The sequence below is a fragment of the Phacochoerus africanus genome, chromosome 4 (assembly GCF_016906955.1).
Source record: "Phacochoerus africanus isolate WHEZ1 chromosome 4, ROS_Pafr_v1, whole genome shotgun sequence".
NCBI classification, from domain to species: Eukaryota; Metazoa; Chordata; class Mammalia; order Artiodactyla; family Suidae; genus Phacochoerus; species Phacochoerus africanus.
The window spans coordinates 733,251-739,250 of NC_062547.1; positions in this window are offsets into that span (position 1 = coordinate 733,251).

The window sequence follows — 6,000 nt, forward strand, 5'->3', positions numbered from 1 at the left end:
TCGTCCTCGCAATCTCGTCTGTCGTCTGGAGGGTCCTGCCTGGTGCCACCGTCCTAACAGAGGGTCCCTGGCTGCTGGCAGCCGCCAAGGCCTGGAGGCGAGTTTTGCTCTGTGAACAGGAGGGGGAGCCAGCAATCCCTGGCGATTTCCAGGGACAGAATTCAGGAGAAAAAACCCTAACAGAGGCAGAAAAAGCCCGGATGAAAGTAAACAACTTGTCTTCACTTTAAAAAAAGCAAATTTAGACCAGGAGGGGACGCTCCCCCTCTGCCAGGAGTTAGCCGTCACACCCGGCAGCAAACATCAGATTAGGGCTGCAGCTTTAGAGTCGTTGCCAGGAACCGCAGGGAGGCGCTCCCGCGACTCAGCAGGTTAAGAACCCGACTAAGTATCCATGAGGATGCAGGTTCGACCCCTGGCCTCGCGCGGGGGGTTAAGGATTCGGTGTTGCCGTAAGCCACTGCATAGTCACAGATGCGGCTTAGATCTGGTGTTGCCGTGGCTGTGGTGCAGGCCGGCAGCGGCAGCTCCGATTCGACCCCTAGCCTGGGAACCTCCAGATGCCGCAGGCTTCTTCATAAAGAATAAAAAGAAAAAAATAGAAAGTCAGGGAAAATGGAGCTTGTGCACAACGCTCGCTTTGGGTCTGTGGGGTCTGGAAGTTACTGAAAAACAAGAAAAAAAAATCAGGATCAGGAAAAAGAGCTGCTGTGATTCGAAGACACTGTAATCATCAAGACGGAGAAGCCAGGAGCTGAGTGACCGCGCTGGGTGCGGTGTGGGTGAAAACAAATGCCCAAGACAGGTTGCGTTTCTTTAATGACCGTGTAGAGAAAACCACAGGAGCCCACCCCAGTAACACAGCCGCAAAACCTGCTAGATTCCCGAGACTCCATCAACCAAAATATGTCTCTGGCTATTAAGAGGAAATTACTCTGCTTTTACTGGAGGGCACACAGGAAGGGCTTATTAATGGGAGAGGGACACGCCCTGCTCACGCAAGGGAAGATCCGATTTTGAAAAATGATCCCGATTCTTGGCAAACAGCTGTATAAACCCAACAAAACGCTCTTCATGACCCAGTATAAAAAGTAGAGTTTTTCCTGGACTCAGCAGGCTGCTCCCACAGCCCCTGTAAGAGCCAAGAGCCAAGGACCAAGAGTTTCAAAGAAGCTCCAGGCTGGGAGGCTGGTCTCCCTGCCTGCTGACTCCCAAGGCAGCGGGGCCTTGGTGCCGGGATAGGCCCGAGGGCCGCTGGAACAGACCACATGCCACAACAATGACCCCGTGGGACGGGACCCCCACAGCTGTGGGCGCGGCGGGGCGGGGCGGGCCTCCAGCCCCAGATGCCGGGACAGCGTCTCTCCAGGGGAGCTGGAATGAGGGCTGCACCTCACGTCCCACATTCGGGTCAGATACCTAGTGGCTTAGAAAACTGAATACGAAAAGTGAAACTTTAAAACATTCAGGAGAAAACAATGTTTAATGTTTATGACTTCGGGGCCGGCGGGGTGGGGGGGGGGAATGATTTCTTAACGAGTCACTAAGATCACAAGCCATCAGTGTCGCAATGGAGCCACTTGACAATCCTGTTTGAAAAAACTCCACCGAGTAAAACTGCAGGCCAAAGACCTACGAAAGGTCCATGTGCGAGACAGACGAGGTCCAGCGTCCAGAGGGCGAAAGAACGCCCACAATGGCCGGCACCAGCAGGACCCCCGGGGAAGGAGGGGGAGAAGGGGGGAGGGGGAGGGAGGGGTGGGGAGGGAGGAGGGGAGAGGGGCGGCAGGAGGGTGGATGGAGCCCCCCAGGCCAGTGCAGAGTCCAGGCCCCGCAGGCTTTGGGCTCCTAGACAAGCCTTCCCCCCCCGCCCCCCACCCCCGGGCTTCGGGGCAGAGGGCAGCTTACCTTCTTTTTGGCACAAATGACAAAATAAGCAACAAGCCAAGAGGCTTGACCCCTGGGATCCAGGAAGTGCAAGAGAAACCACCGCCGGACCCGTTTGCCCGCTGGCGCTTCTCCCAGGGGCTGTCTGGCCAGGAGCCAGGGCGGCACAGCCGCTCCGCTGGTGACAGAGAGCGAGAGCCCCGGGCGGCCCGCGCGACCCCCTCCCCGGAAGGCGAAGAAGGGGCCGTGAAACCAGATCCAGGAGCCCAGTCTGCGTGACCGGCTCGGACCCGATTTTGCATCACTGCGGCCGGTCTTCCTGCTGCGGCGGTGCATTTGCGGCTGCGGGCACGTTAGGAAACTCAGGGACCCGGGACCCAGGAGAGCGGCCGCCTCTGGGCGGCGGGGAGAGGGCTGGGGAGGGCCCCTGGTTTGTGCCGTCATGTTTATTTCTCAACCTGAAAGTATCTGGAGCTGCAAGGGCAGCTGGCTAGTACTGGTTGGAGCCGGACCTTGGGTACGTGGCGTCCTCAATTCTCGTCTCCACCGCGGGTTTGAAATTACCCCTCATGGGGGCGGTGCAGCCGGACAGGAGCGCAGGAGACGAGCCCCAGGGACGGGGGAGCTCAGGCCTAGGCAGCCGAGGGTGCGTGGGCAGCAGGCCGGTGGCCCTGTGCCCCTCCCTGGCCCGTGGCCTGTGACCAGGAGGCCGGAGCAGGGGCCGCAGGTGCGACCAGGCTCTGAGACCCTCATGGGCGCAGTGGACCCCGGGAGACGCTTGGCCAGGCTGTGCCGATGGCTCGAGTGAGACCCGGCCTGGTTAGGGCTCTGCCGGCCACCATCCCCCGCCCCCGAGGATTTTCTCTCTGGGGATCGAGGCTGGACTCACTGTCTCCCCTTTGTTGCCGTAGGTGGTCCTGGGCTGAGCTGTGTCCCGCGTCACAGGTAGGAGCTCGGAGCGCCAGCGCCCAGAGCGTGACCGCTCCCAGATGAGTCCACGGAGACTGAGGTCAAATGAGGCCATGGAGTCGGGGGGGGGGGGGGTCCTGGTCCAGGTGACCGGGGTCCTTAGAGGCAGAGGACGTGAGGACACAGACACACACAGAGGGACGGCCTGAGAGGACAGGGGGGACTTGGCCGTCCACACGCCTGGGAGAGAGGCTTCAGGAGGGACCAGCCCTGCGCACACCCTGGCTTGGACTCCAGCCCCCAGGACTGGGGACAATAAGCCACAAAGCGGTTTTCTTTCTTTTTTCTTTTTTGGCCTCCCTGTGGCATATGGAGCTCCCCGGCTAGGGATCAGATTCGAGCCACAGCTGCCACGTACACCGCAGCTGCAGCGACCCCGGAAGCTTTAACCGGCTGTGTGGGCCGGAACTGAACCTGCATCCTGGGGACTCCGCAAAGGACTGTTTAAGTTGCCCTGGGAAACACACCATGATGCAGCCATGGACAGAACTGAAGCTGGGAGAGGGCCCTGGGGCTTTCAGGCCAGCACCGGTTTGCATCCCACACAGAGCCCACCCCTGCCGAGCTGGGGGATGCCAGGGGAGATGGCACTGGCTCAGCGTCCCCAGCTAAGGGGGCACCAACTTCCTGTGGGAGAGAATCCTGAGGCACCAACGCCATTCCATTAACAGATGGCAAAACCCGCTGAGCCGGCTGGCAACCCTGGGGGTCACGCAGCTGGGGGAGGCGGCTCCCTATAGCCCTGACCCCCGAGACCCTGGCCTGGGCTGGGTGGGGGATGGGGCCACAGGGACAAGGCCAGGCTGCCCCAGCTCCCCGGGTGGCCCTGGAAGGAAGCGTCTGCTCTGTCCTGGCCGGAGGCGCTTCCCTGATTTCTGGGTGCCAGCTCCATCCCAGAGCCACACGCGGCCGGCCTCACACACACTCTTTCTGCCACGTGGCTGATAGGAATGGGTACCAGTCCTGCAGCCGAGCCGCCTCCTGCGCCATTGGAGGGCAATTGGGCATTTTTCCTCCCCAGTCGCCTCAGTGGTCGCCCCAGGGAGGCGGAGGACAGCATCACCGCATCGGAGGGCCTCCCGGTGGCCTGGGGCCAGCGCTGTCCTCTCATCTCGAGGTCCACGAGGACCAGGAAGCGGCTGCTGTGAGTCAGCATCTCTGGGGCAGCGAGGGATCCGGTTGTCTTCCCGCTTCCTGCTCGGGGACCTGCCTTGCAGGGTTGCGGGCAGGGCAGGCCGAGGGCCAGGAGACCCCACGCCCCTCCAAGGCTCCTGCTTAACCAGATTCCTCCCTGGGGAGCCTGGACACTGCCCCTCCGAGGCCTGGGTGCTCTGGCGCCTGCCCCCAGCACCGCCTGAACCAACCCCTCTAAGGTCTGGAGAGTTGGCCCCCCAACCTTTTTTTGTGTGTCTTTCTTTTTTTTACGGTTCCCAGGCTAGGGGTCCAATCAGAGCTACAGCTGCCAGCCTACACCAGAGCCACAGCAAAGCCAGATCGGAGCCGTGTCTGTGACCTACGTCGCAGCTCATGGCAACAGCAGAGTGAGGCCAGGAATCGAACCCATATCCTCACGGATGCTAATCGGGTTCGTTACCTGCTGAGCCATGGTGGGAACTCCAACCCACCCCTTCTTGAAGGTGGGGGCCCCCAGAAGGAGCAGATGGATTCCTGCTGCTCAAGGCGCCTGTCTGCCCTGCTCTGGCCGCACCCCCACCCGCACCTGGTCCTGAGCGGCCGTGAGTGGCGTTGCAGTAACTGTTCAGGCCACGTTCTTGGCGCCTGCGACCTGTCCCCCTTGCGAGCAGACGGGCTTCTTCCCAGGCTGAGGCCCTGCGCGTCCTCCAGCTCATGCGAGCTGCCCCCGGGGGTCGCGGGCCTCCAGCGGGAGCCTCCTGGTGGGAGTTCCGTTGGTCCTGGCGCTTCACGCTGCTGCGTCCAGGGACCGGGTTTGCCATGTCTCTCTCGTTTGCCTGCCTCTGAGTCCCTCTGAGCCCTTTTTAAACGTCCATGTATTTCGTGCATTTATTTTTGGCCGTGCCCGCGGTTTGTGGAAGTTCCCGGGCTAGGGACCGAACTGGCACCAGGGCAGCGACCCGAGTTGCTGCGGTGACAACGCTGGATCCTTAACCTGCTGAGCCACGACGGGCCGTCCCCTCTGGTTTTCTACTGTGGAAACCTTTCCACTGTTACTTTAATGCTCTCTCTGTTACAACTGAATTACGTTTTTATTTGTGGTAAGAAAGACGCGGCATGGAAGCTACCACTTTAACCTTTCCCAGGGGCAGCGCGGGGCTTGAAGCACTCTGGTGGGCGGTGTTACCTTCCCCACCGCCCGCCTCCAGAACTTTCCATCTTCCCACACCGACACTCTGCCCGTGACATACTCGCCCCCTCCCCCAGCCCGCCCGCCCCCGCCTCACCGTCGGCGCCCTGTCTCCGGGCCTGGCCGCCCTCCTGAGAGGGATCGCGCAGCCCCTGGCCCTGTGCCCTGCGTCTCCCTGAGCACCGTGCTCCTGGAGACCACGACGCCAGCCTGTGCCAGGCCTGCCTTGCTTTGTAAGAAGAAATAACGCCCGCTTGGGATGGACCGCCCCGCGTCCGTCACCCGCGGTGGCCGCTGGGCGGCCTCCACCTCTCGGCTGCTGTGAACACAGCTGAGCATGGGCCCGCGTCCCTGCTGCTTTGGGGACCCTCCAGGGTCTCCTTGAGGAAGAAGAAGCAGAGCCCCGGCCCTCAGACCCACGTGACCCACCAGCTGGGCGCGTGCGGGAGGGAGGACAGAGTCCAGGAGCGCGGGTCACCGCCTGTCTGGTGACCACATCTCTGCTGACGTCTGACCTCCGAACTCCGACCTCACGGCCCAGGAGCCTTTTGAGGTTTGAGATCAGAGAGCAGCCGCCAGGCCTTCACCAGCCTGCCTCCCCAAGGCCTTCTACGGCCCCCTCGCGGCCCAGCTGCCCGCCCGGCCGGCAAGGCAGCCTGGAGCTCCCCCCTGGCGTCTCGGTGTGTCCGTGTCTTGCGGCCTGTGTCTCTCTGTCCCCCTCTGTCTCTGTCTCTCCCTGCGTCTCTCTCAGACCACTCCCCATGCTGGGCACTGACTGGCAACTGCGTCACTAGATAGAGCTCAGTTAAAACCCCATAAAT